This window comes from Bombina bombina, chromosome 9 (genome assembly GCF_027579735.1).
Source record: "Bombina bombina isolate aBomBom1 chromosome 9, aBomBom1.pri, whole genome shotgun sequence".
In the NCBI taxonomy this organism is placed as follows: Eukaryota; Metazoa; Chordata; class Amphibia; order Anura; family Bombinatoridae; genus Bombina; species Bombina bombina.
Genome location: NC_069507.1, coordinates 228,919,772 through 228,933,972, shown reverse-complemented (window position 1 = coordinate 228,933,972; position 14,201 = coordinate 228,919,772).

The following is a 14,201-nucleotide window of genomic DNA, read 5'->3' as shown; positions in this document are numbered from 1 at the left end:
TTAGGACCCTTAACAGGCCATATATTCATTATATCTTGATTAGAGCACAGGTGAAATATTCAGCTGATGGGTGAGAGCAGGTTAGTAACCATGGTTACTGATCAGCTGATTGTTTCACCTGTGCTCTAGTTAAGATAAAATGAATATCTGGTCTGAGTAAGGGTCCTGAGGACTGGGTTTGGGAAACACTGACTTAATGTAGATTGGATACATGATTTGAAATAAATAATGAATGGGTTGCACAATTGACTCAAAGCACACCTACCTTGTGTATCCTACATTTACACAACCTTAAAAAACCTGTCAATAATATGTATAGATATACAATGCATTTGTGCAGTATTCTATTGGTAGAGGAATGGTATGGAGACACATTCAATCTTTCATCCTTTCTTGAAATTACAGAAATATATCAAAATACATGAAAAGAAATGATTTATTCTTTGTATTATTCATAGGTCTGTAACTATACACACACTAGTGTTCGATATAAATCTATATTTCTTATAAAATGTGTGAGTCTGTGCGTATGTGTGACAGAGGTTTAGAAGAAGGGGCTGATTATTGACACAGGTGGAAAACCAAATGAAAAGCAATAAACTTTCAACAAAGAAACAAGGTCTTTGAATATGCAAAGGAAGTAATTTACTCTCCTCAAGGATGTCCTCTTGTCATACAAAAACATTTCAGGTTACAATATATAAACAGGACAGTTAAAGGGACAGTCTACTCCAAATGTTTTATTGTTTAAAAAAGATAGATAATCCCTTTTATCCATTTTCCAGTTTTTCATAACCATCACATTTACATTAATATACTTTTTACCTCTGTGGTTACCTGGTATCTAAGCTTCTGCAGACTGCTCCCTTATTACAGTTCTTTTGACAGACTTGCATTTTAGCCTATCAGTGCTGACTCATAAATAACTCCAAGGGAGTGAGCACAGTGTTTATCTGTATTGCACAAATGAACTAGCACTGTCTAGCTGTAAAAAACTTTCAAACTGCACTGAGATAAGAGGCGGATTTCAAGGGCTTAGAAATTAGCATATGAGCCTACCTAGGTTTAGCTTTCAACAAAGAATACCAAGAGAACAAACCAAATTTGATGATAAAGTATATTGGAAAGTTGTATAAAATTGCATGCCCTATCTGAATCATGAAAGTTTAATTTTGGCTAGGCTGTCCCTTTAAGACGAGGGGGGAATGGAAAATTGGTAGATACACAAACACATTGGCACATGACACTGTATAAATGTGAAAACATTCACGATCAAACATATCCATTTGCACAATTTATTTTTTGCAGTGAGTGGGATAGTATGTTACACACACTCTGCACAGGTAGATGTCTGTTAGTGTGAATACACCTTGTTTTTAATTATGTAATTCTGCAACCTCTTTTTACTGCAATTATTTTTCAATAGCCAAACTCCACCAACCATTTGTCTTATTTGCAGGAGCCAGTCTCATCTTTAGTCTGCAGACAACAAGGCTAATGTGCATAAAGTTAGTATAAAGTCCCCTGTTATGCAATTGATATCAGTTAAAGCCAGTTAGTAAAAGATATATAGTAGGGTTTGGGTTGAGAAGTCAGCAGGGTACCTTCCACGTTCTGAGAAGAAGAAATTGCTCAATTTTCAGAGCTAGAAAAAATGTGAAACATCCAAGAAAGTGCCTACTTTTACAGCTATGAAAAAAGTGTATTTTAAAATTAATATCTTTGGAAAAAATCATGATGGAACTATACATAATATAGATATTACATTAGTAAGCTGCTGGCTATATAAAAATACAATATTGCAAATTCCCCTTTTAAAAGAAAGGGGAAAGATAGCACTAAATCAAATTGCTACAAAGTAATGGGACATCCATCCCCACATGGAAGCTCATGCGTTTCGGCTAATAAACCGTATTCATAGCTAAATACCACACATCACACTCAAAATTTAAAAGAAGAGCCTACATATCCCATTGGTTAAAACATAAGTGGGAGGTTGTCACGTGTTAACTAATAGTACCAATCAATACAGAGACAAAAAACATATATAAGTAAATATATATATACATATATATATATATATATATATATATATATATATATATATACAGTATATATATATATATATATATATATACACACACACATATATATATATAAATATATATATATATATATACAATAGTAAAGGATTTGTTGTTAACAACAAGTGGCAAACATACATATAAAAGAGGAAAGAAGGACCACCTATAAACAAAAAGTATAAGGGAAAACTATAAGGAAAAACCACCTATTGCATTAATCCGTTGTTGGGAATATACCATGGAACAAAAAATAAGTCACTTTTTCATGACAAAAATGTATATCCTTTTCACTGATCTGTAAAGCTAAGTGTACTTGGCACTGACAAGAAATAAACATGAAAATTGCAAATAAAATCCAAACTGTTATAAAAAGTGACTTATTTATTTTCAATCCCTTCTGCAGTAACTAAAGTCAGACATAGCACAAACCGCTAGACAATTTAAAGGTTCTTTTAAAACACAGAAACAACTAAGAATATCTATTATACCTGCAGACAAAATCACTGACAATACCCTTAGATTTCCCTTAGAGGGAAGTGTTTTTGTTTTGTGAGCCTCTGGCCTCTTTCTAAAAAAAAATACAATAAACTATCCAGCAACAAACCTGGCTAATTTTTATCCTTAAAGGGACATAAAACCCCAACATTTTATTTCATGATTTAGGCAGAACATAGAATTTTAAACATCTTTCCAGTTTACTTATATTATCAAATGTGCTTCATTTACTTGGTATCATTTGTTAAAGGAGCAGCAATGCACTACTGGTTTCTAACTAAACACATGGGAGAGCCAATGACAAATGGTATATATATATATATATATATATATATATATATACATATATACATATCCTCCTGAGCTAGATAAACCTTTCAGCAAAGTATAACAAGAGAAGGAAGCAAATTAACCCTTTAATGACTAGCGTTGTACCCTGTATGACGCTAGTCATTATGCTCTTAAGGACCAGCGACATACCCTGTACGTCGCTGCAGTCCTCGGCTTCTCTCTGCCGCGTTCTTGCTAAAAATACCGAGATCGTACTATTACTGCATGCCCCATGAGTGGGGTACTGCAGAAATAGATTTGCAGAATTACTGATGCAGAGAGGGCCACTCAGGTGGGAGGCTGATCTCTACACTAAAGCTAAAATTAACCCTACAAGCTACCTAATTAACCCCCTTGACTGCTGGGCATAATACAAGAGTGGTTCACAGCGGCAATTAGTGGCCTTCTAATTACCCAAAAATTAATGCCAAAGCCATATGTCTGCTATTTCTGAACAAAGGGAATCCAATAAAAGCATTTACAACCATTTGTGCCATCATTGCACAAGCTGTTTGTAAATAATTTCAGCGAGAATCCTAAAGTTTGTGAAAAGTTAAAAAAAAAAATTATTTGATAGCATTTGGCGGTAATATGGTGGCATGAAATATACCAAAATGGGCCTAGATCAATGATCAATACTTTGGGTTGTCTACTACACTACACTAAAGCTAAAATTAACCCTACAAGCTCCCTACAAGCTCCCTAATTAACCTCTTCACTACTGGCCATAATACAAATGTGGTGCGCAGCAGCAGGGCCGTCACTAGAAATTTTGGGGCCCCTGACTCAACCATTGATCAGGCCCCCCCCCCCCCCTCCTTTGACATGTGCAATTTTTGACCAAGTGACTAAAATGTATATGCACTTTATTCTTAATTGTCTATTTAAACTGGGAAATGTTGTAAAGGTAGTAACATACACACAAACACAGAGACACTAATACACTGAAACACACAAACACACTCACACATAAGGATTCACATATAGACACTCTAGCAGACACGCAAAGAAACACACTCAGACACAAACACCCAAACAGACACTTAGCACTTGTTTACATTGACCTGACAAGTAATGAGGTAAACTACAGTTTTGTAAAACAAAGGAGATTTAGAAAACAAAATATGGAGTTCTGATTATCTTTTTGTAAAGGAAGATGACAACTAAATTATGACAACAGCATGCAGTGGCTGAAAGGAAGGGCCCTGAACTGCCTAAACAATTATTTAAAGGTTAAATGGTGGAGTGGTTACTTCCGGAAAGGTCTTGTTAGTCTCAAAGTCTGTAGAAAGATGTGAATAATTAGTAGTAAGGTCAAAATGTCCTAAAAAGGAACAGACAATGGACACACACACACAAACTCAAACTCAAACTTGCACATACACACATACACCCAAGGAAACACAGACAGGGACATATACACACATACACACACAGAGACACCCACAGAAAACACGCAAAGACATACACACACACACACACACACAGAGAGACAACCATATGAAAAACACAGAAAGACATACATACACACACCCTCACGGAGACATCCACAGAAAACAAACAAAGACATACACACACCCTCACAGAGACACCCACAGAAAACACAGACATACATACATACATACATACACACAAACACCCTCACAGAAACACCCATAGAAAAAGCTCAAAGACATATGCACACACCCTCACAGGCATCCACAGAAAATGCACAGACATACACACGGTAACACCCCCCCTCACAGAGAGACCCACAGATAAAAAATACATACACATAGAGACACAAACCAAAGCACAAAGACATAAACACATACACCCACAGAAACACTCACAGGAGGAAACATTTATGCACCTTGCATACCCTAAATGAACAGTGTGTGACATGCATGATAAAAAAAATGCAGAAATTAAGAGATCACTTTTTAAAGAATCATATTTGTAAATGTGCAAACAAAAATAATTTTGTGAATTCAAAATTGTACATTAATGAGCTGGGTAGATGGCTAGATGAAGAAAAGTACCTTTCAAAGGTTGACATATGTTTGTTTGTTTTTTTCCCATTTTCCCCAACCAAGAGCACCACTTCAAATATAGTGTACAAATTTTCCCATCTGTCAGCTGTACTTATGGATTTTGAAAATGCTGTACTCTATATGGTCTTGGTGGGACCATAAGCTGTGGTACTCATACCATTAGATCAGGTTAAATGCAGGATTTAGGCTTGTTGGTATGTATTTCAAAACTAAGTCAACTGTAGTGTAAACTGAACAGTTTTAAGTTAACCTGTCTCATTTCAAACACTGAGCAATCTTAGTCTGAGAGTATAAAATTTTATGCAGATGTAAAAATCTTAGATAAAATGCCTCCTTGCATCTGGAAAGTCCTTGCATAAAGAGGCAGTAAACTGGAATGTAATATATATATATATATATATATATATATATATATATATATATATATATATATATATATATATAAAATGCATATCTGCCAAAAGGGCATCTACCATTTGCGTACTGAGGAGGAAACATTTCTGCATGGTTTTAAATATAGAATTTCTACAGCATTGTCAAATAATCATAAATACACTGCTGCTAAAAAATGTGTTTTATGGACCCCTAGCCCCACCATACAACTACTACCACACTGAAGTTACAATCCAAAATTGCACAAAGAAATAAAAAACATTTGCTAAGTAAGTCCTACCTCCTCTTCAAATGAAAGTGATCTGCCGTCTGACTCAGGCACACACTGTACAAAGTGCCAAGTCTGTCTCACACTGAGCATAGTGGTTTAGTGCACACTAAGAAATCCTCTCAAATGCTAATACTTTACTCCTTGTAATAACATTTCCCACGCTCAATTAATTTTTTTTTTTTTTTTTTTTTTAGTTCTTGCCTCATGGGGCCCCCTGGCTCATTGGGCCCCTGACAGGAGTCACCCCTGTCACCCCCTGATAGTGGCCCTGCGCAGCAGCATTTAGCGGCCTTCTAATTACCAAAAAGTAATGCCAAAGTCATAAATGTCAGCTATTTCTGAAAAAAGGGGATCCCAGAGAAGCATTTACAACCATTTTTGCCAAGCTGTTTGTAAATAATTTCAGCGAGAATCCTAAAGTTTGTGGAAAAGTTAGTGAAAAAGTTAACATTTTTTTTTATTTGATTGCATTTGACGGTAAAATGGTGGCATGAAATATACCAAAATGGGCCTAGATTAATACTTTGGGTTGTCTACTTAAAAAAATATATATACATGTCAAGAGATATTCAGGGATTCCTGACAGATATCAGTGTTACAATGTAACTATCGCTAATTTTGAAAAACAAATGGTTTGGAAATAGCAAAGAGCAACTTGTACTTATTACCCTATAACTTGCAAAAAAAGCAAAGAACATGTAAACATTGGGTATTTCTATACTCAGGACAAAATTTAGAAACTATTTAGCATGGGTGTTTTTTGGTGGTTGTAGATGTGTAACAGTTTTTGAGGGTCAAAGTTAGAAAAAGTATATTTTTTTCATCATAGTTTATATATTTTTTATAGTAAATGATAAAATATGATAAAAATAATGGTATCTTTAAAAAAATTAGAAAAACGGTATATAATATGTGTGGGTACAGTAAATGAGTAAGAGGAACTTACAGCTAAACACAAACACCGCAGAAATGTAAAAATAGCTCTGGTCATTAAAGGTAAGAAAATTAAAAATGGTTTGGTCCTTAAGGGTTTAAATGATAGAAATAAATTAATGTCTAATTATGACCTTACTGTCCCTTTAACCCAGACAATAGATAAATAGATTAATAGATAGATAGATGGATAGATAGATAGATAGATAGATAGATAGATAGATTAGATAGATTAGATAGATAAACTAGATTAGAAAGATTAGATAGATTAGATACATTTAGATAGATGATAGATAGATAGATAGATAGATAGATAGATAGATAGATAGATAGATAGATAGATAGATAGATAGATAGAAGATAGATAGATAGATAGATAGATAGATAGAATAGATAGATAGACAGAATAGATAGATAGATAGATAGATAGACAGAACAGATAGATTTAGATAGATAGATGATAGATAGATAGATAGAAAGACAGATAGAGAGATAGATAGATTAATCCTAAAAAAAATGGATAACAAACATGAGTAATTAACATTATATGGAATTACATTTTTAGTTCTCCCTTTAAAGCAAATTGTCATTTGGCTGGATAGAATAGTATGAGTCTAGGCTATACAACAGACATGTTTATTCCAGGATATTCTCTATTCATGACCAGTATTTTTACCTTTATTACTGTCATAGGGCTTGATTGCTTCCGCTAGAAGTAATATTTTTGCACGCGTCAGGCACAGTGCATATTACAAGTTGAAAGTAAAAGATTTTTTACTCACTTGGGCAAAAAGTTGAAGTTAGAATATCATGACTGCTTTAACGTATTCCCCCAAAGACTACAATAGAGCATGAAAGGTGCAGAAAAAACTAACACCCTACTCGCACTCAAACCCGATCGCATATTCTCAAGTGTGTTAACCTGACGTAAAAATATGAATATTTCACATTCCAATGTTCTTCACATAGCAGAATATATTCTATTTATTTATAAATATATATCTCTACATAAATCTGATGGTATTTGTACATTATACAGTATATATATATATATATATATATATATATACACACATGTTTATATAGGTATAGATATATACAGATTAGGGATGGGCGAGTGCAATTTGCTTGGCAAAACGAATAGTCCTGTGGACAGTCGTTTTGGACAATCGAATGTTGATAAAAATGAAAGCCATTAATATTTGGTATTCAAATGCTATTTTCAGTTTTCAAATGTTCATAATTAGATTAAATATCCATTTTTGAAATTTCGAATGTAACATTCAATTTAACAAATACTATTCAAAAGTTCAATAATTCATGTGGTTGGGAATTTAGTAAATTGAAACATAATAGATACACATGAATATTGATTACATTTTTTCTATTTCGAATATTTCATAATTTGAATATTTCATTTAAACAGAGCATTAAAAATACTATTACATACATATCAATTCAAATTGTTCTAATTCGAACATTGCATTATTCAAATGAAATTATGCAATATTTGAATTAGAAAAAATTAAATTGAATGTTAAATTTAAGAAATTATTAGAAATACCATTACATTAAACAAATATTAGAATGTTGTGCAAATATTCGAAATTTGAAAAAAAGGGTGGTTAACAACATGACAATTGGAAAACAAAGTTCTTTTGGAATCACAGGTTCGATTCCATATGAATTAAGAAGATATATATATAATAGTTTTATATAAGTTTTATAAAAGCCATTTTTTTCTTCTTTCTTCTTTTTTCTAATAACTGTTACCCAAGTATCTATATTTTTTTCCACTATACATCTACATCCTTGGCAAAACGGAACAATAACCTATATGGAATAAATAAAAGACTGGACAACTTATAAGTCTATATAGAACTCAATTGGATATCAGGAGAAATATATTGGAAGAAATTACACAAAACATGCCAGTAACAGTGGACAACATGGTTTACAGCCAATAACGAAGAGGATTAGGGAGAAGACTCACCTGGGTTATTACACACTCAAGTTTTGTCTGGAAAAAGGAGAGGTAATTGTATACAGTTTGACGTGTATACTAAAAGGAATTTCAGGAACTCCAAAAAAGGATTCAGAGCAACCAGTAAAAGGTGTGGGAATACCAATCACCAATTGAAAACAGCTTGTTCACAGAGGACTCCCAGAAGCCCAGTAATAGTGACCAATAAGGTAAAAAGATCCCTTTCTCAACATCACAGACTATTTTATCCACACAAAGCCACAACAAAGACTGTATAGAAGCACTTTATTCCACTAAAATATTGAAATATTTATCACACATCTGTTTACCTCGAAAGAGGAACTAAGACTCTAAGACAAAATTGGGAATTTTGAATCACCTGGAAACACTAGAAATAACAGTATTGTGTCACTTATTTATATTTTGATTCATCACTTTTTATTTTTCGTCAATTTTATATATATATATATATATATATATATATATATATATATATATATATATATATATATATATATATACACACACATTTTTTCCATTTTTTCTATTTTTCTATTTTTTTATGGCATTTTGATATATAGATTTTTAAACACTTGGTCCTATAGGAATAGGGTCTTGTATGTAACATAGAGCTATTGATTGTTTTATTGTCAGTAATATTATTAATATATATAAGCATTTAGGTTCCATATTTTATTATATTTTTTAATTTTATTAAATATCCAAAAATAAATCATATATATTAACTTATACTGGATTTGTGTATTGACTAACATTGGTACAACGAGGTTAACACCACATTTGTGTAAACAGAGCACATCAGATATTCTATATTATATAATCAGATAAACACACGCATATACTTAATCCATAGTGGGTCCCCCAGTGGGTCCTTCAATAGCTTATCAGCGCTATCCCAATCTATAGTTTGTATTCCAATTATTCATATACCCTAAGGGAGTGAGGATTATATTCAGGGATTAGCTATATTTTAGTTTAGGATATCATCAGACATTGTGTTCTTTGGTGTATCAATGTAAAATATTTACAATAAATACACAGTTAGACTCTTTATTAACCCCATCACTACCGGGAATATCAGAGAAAATCTTGCCCAAAATTCCGGAGAATTTTTAGTATTTTTGCTACCACTCCATTTAAACAGAAATAGAGCCTTTTTTTTTATTTTTTTATTTAGATGTCAAAACTATATATATTTTTTATAAGTAGAGAACCCAAGGTATTGATCTAGGCCCATTTTGGTATATTTCATGCCACCATTTCACCACCAAATGTGATCAAATAAAACATTTTTTTAAATTTTTTCACAAACTTTGGGTTTCTCACTGAAATTATTAACATTCTGCTTATGCAATCATGGCCCAAATGGTTGTTAAAGTTTCTCTGGTATCCTCTTTGTTCATAAATAGCAGACATATATGGCTTTGCCATTGCTTTTTGGTAATTAGTAAGCCACTGATTGCAGCTGCGCACCACACTTCTATTATTCTTGGCAGTGACAGAGTTAATTAGGTAGCTTAAAAGATTAGTTTTAGCGTAGAGATTACCCTCCCACCTGACACTTCCCAACCCCTGATCCCTCCCAAACAGCTCTCTTCCCTCAATCCCAACCTCCCAGTCACCCTCATCTTAGGTACTGGCAGACAGTCGGCCAGTATGAACATTTAAGGCTTTTTTTTTTTTAAAATAAAATATATATATATTTTTTTTTCTGCAGTGTAGGATCCCCCCTTACACCCCAACCTCCCTGATCCCCCCCAAACAGCTCTCTAAACCTCACCCCCCCAACTATAAGCCGCCATCTTAGACACTGGCAGCTGTCTGTCACACTGCTCCGTCTTCTTGTGGCCGTTGCCACAGACGCCGGCGGCTATCCCCTGTTCCCATGGCCATTGCCATGGATGGGGTGGTTCCTTCTGGCGCATAGTGATGACATCATCGCCGCACACCAGGTCTTCCTGATACCGGTCCTGTATTCTCCTGTGTTCTCCTTGGTGCCAATCTGCGACTATGTAAGTACCTCTGTTACTTACATTTCTTGCCCAAGTATAGGTTGTCTTGTGCTCCCTGGGTGCTACGTTCTGTTGCTCTGTTTGCTATTGCTAATACTGATTGCCTTACTGTTGCTGAACTCTGCCTGTCTGTGACCACTCTACTGATTAACCCCTGAACTGCTGTTTGCCTTACTGTTGCTGAACTCTGCCTGTCTATGACCACTCTACTGATTAACCCCTGAACTGCTGGATTGCTTTATTGTTGCTGAACTCTACTTTTCTCTGACCACTCTACTGAATAACCCTTGAACTGCTGGATTGCCTTATTGTTGTCAAACTTTGCTTGTCTCTGACCACTCTCCTGTTTTGACCCCTGATCTCCTGGTCCCTTGGATTACCTGCCTGTTGCAAGACTTTGCTTTATTTATCACTCTCTGCATTACCCTTTGGTACCCTGAAGGATTGGATTGTCTTCCTGGGGCCTTTCTCACCCTGTCTGGGACCACTTCACTGTTATCTCATCTCTACTGTGAGTATTGGATTGCATCCTCATTTACTATTTCTTCTTTGTTCTGGGATATTTCCTTATCTTGCCACTTGACGCCGGGATAAGAAGACTACTGGCCAAGTTTGGTCTGATAGGGAAATATCCCATGAGCATTACACTGTCTGCCAGTACCTGTAAAACCGTTTTTTATTAAAAAAAATATTTGTTTATTTGTTTTTTTATTTTTATTTAATTTTCTGTAGCGTAGTATCCCCCCTCCCACTTCCTGCGATTCTTAGTAAGGGGCCTCCCACATCCCCCTTTCCATAGTGTAGCTGCCCCATCCCTCCCTGTCTCTTTATTTATTTATTTTTCTGTAGCGTAGGGCCCTCCCACTCCTTCCCCCTTCCGCTGCTGAGCCGCCCCCACCCGCCACCCGCCTACCGCCCACACCTCCCGCCGGCACCAGCAGAAGATCATTACAGACGGTGTCACACACAGTATTCGTGCTCCGGCTCCATATGCGGCAGATGCCTGAAGCTTCAGGAGCTCCAGGTCTCGGCTGTAACTTAACAGCTGACAGTGCTGAAGCTTCCTGAAGCGAAGACGTATATATACGTCTTGCAGTACGATGGGCTGTATTTTCCCTTGCTACTTAACCTGGCCCCTTTTTTTCCTAGCTTTAGCTATGGCTTGCTCCTGGTTATAAATTTGGACAATGTCTGGCTAAGTTACCTGGTGTTTGACTACCTGGCATTAACCTTGGCCTGATCAAATTTAAGAAACTGCCTATTCCCTTCAGTGCAGGAGTTCCTCAGGTGCTGTTTTCAGTTATCATTCCTCTTTACTTGCTGCTAGACCAGGGGTGGGCAATTAGCGGCCCTCCAGATGGCTTAGGTAAGGATGTATTACCATTCAGTTAATAAAAAGATATAAACAGGTATATACAACTGATATATATAAACTTGTTGTCTAATGTGAGCTTCTTATCTATATATAAAAACTAATAAAACATTTGTATAATTAGACAGAAATGTAATAACTTGTTAAAAGCATACATAAAATAAAAAGGGACGTCTCCCTTATAACATCGATTTCATCAGAGAAAACAATTGAATAACTGTAGTATATATTTCCGCTATTTGATAATCAGGTACCTGTTATATAGTGTAACAAATGATAATGTCCAGAAATTGGATTAAAAAAACTTAAAGATCCAAACGAGATGACCTCCCCGCTATTGTGGCGGGTGTGTGTTACCGGTCCGTTAGTGAGAGACTGGTATTTAAAAATATGTCATGTGACTTTTCCTACGTCACACTTGTGATCGTAGCTGTTTCAATATAGTTGTAATGTAACCAGTGATCCTTGATATTCTGTCAAGCGCTTATTATGTTGCAATTTTTTTAACTTTAATCTGTATGTGTATCAGAAGGTGTATTCCCCTATTCCGTGTGTAATTAGGGAGTCTTGGGGGAGATTGCAACTTACGCTGGTCTCTTGGCACACCTGATTTCTCTTTTAGTGTTGTCTTTGCGGTCACATTCAGTGACTTGGATGTTAAACTTTGCGGTCACGTGCAGTGACTATAATGCAATCCTCGCAGTGTGGACTTGGCGGTCACTTGTAGTGACTGTAATGAGGTCTTTGCGGTCACGGAGGTGACTAGTGGTGGGGTCTTTGCGGTCACAAGTGGTGACTAGGAGTAGAATCTTTACCGGACATCAGTGATGTTATACAGCAAGGTTTTTGCGGTCACAGATTGTGACTTGCATGTATTAACTTGCGGTTATATCTTTGCAGTCACAGATTGTGACTTAAAAGTGGTCTTTGCGGTCACTAACAGTGGTGACAGAGGAAATCTTTGCGGTCACTAGTAGTGACTAACAGAATGATCTGTATCGTTGGAGATCAAAGTAAAACTTGGCAATCTCTCTGTGCAACTTAGTAGAGCTGATTAGAAACAACTGCAGGTTGTAGCAACGTCCAGCTGCAATGTTGCAGGAGGTAATCAGCAAAGGAAGTCTTGTAGTAGTTGTCTTTCCTGAACCAACAAAGGAATGTGGTGGGAATTGAACTCGTGACCTTTAGGGTTAGAGAGGGAGATCTTAACCATTAGGCTATGTGTATCTCACTTTCTGTGTTAGCATAGTGGACTTGGCGGTCACTTGTAGTGACTGTAATGAGGTCTTTGTGGTCAGGGAGGTGACTAGTGGTGGGGTCTTTGCAGTCACAAGTGGTGACTAGGAGTAGAATCTTTACCGGACATCAGTGATGTTATACAGCAAGGTCTTTGCGGTCACAGATTGTGACTTAAAAGTGGTCTTTGCGGTCACTAACAGTGGTGACTTAGAGGAAATCTTTGCGGTCACTAGTAGTGACTAACAGAATGATCTGTATTGTTGGAGATCAAAGTAAAACTTGGCAATCTCTCTGTGCAACTTAGTAGAGCTGATTTGAAACAAATGCAGGTTGTAGCAACGTCCAGCTGCAATGTTGCAGGAGGTAATCAGCAAAGGAAGTCTTGTAGTAGTTGTCTTTCCTTTCTTGACAATTATAACAGCAATCAAAATAAAAACATAAAGTGCAGAGTGACAACAGTGTCAAGGTCAACGCGTTTCGCCCTCTAAGTCACCACTGTTAGTGACCGCAAAGACCACTTTTAAGTCACAATCTGTGACCGCAAAGACCTTGCTGTATAACATCACTGATGTCCGGTAAAGATTCTACTCCTAGTCACCACTTGTGACCGCAAAGACCCCACCACTAGTCACTTCCGTGACCGCAAAGACCTCATTACAGTCACTACAAGTGACCGCCAAGTCCACTATGCTAACGCAGAAAGTGAGATACACATAGCCTAATGGTTAAGATCTCCCTCTCTAACCCTAAAGGTCACGAGTTCAATTCCCACCACATTCCTTTGTTGGTTCAGGAAAGACAACTACTACAAGACTTCCTTTGCTGATTACCTCCTGCAACATTGCAGCTGGACGTTGCTACAACCTGCATTTGTTTCTAATCAGCTCTACTAAGTTGCACAGAGAGATTGCCAAGTTTTACTTTGATCTCCAACGATACAGATCATTCTGTTAGTTACTACTAGTGACCGCAAAGATTTCCTCTGTCACCACTGTTAGTGACCGCAAAGACCACTTTTAAGTCACAATCTGTGA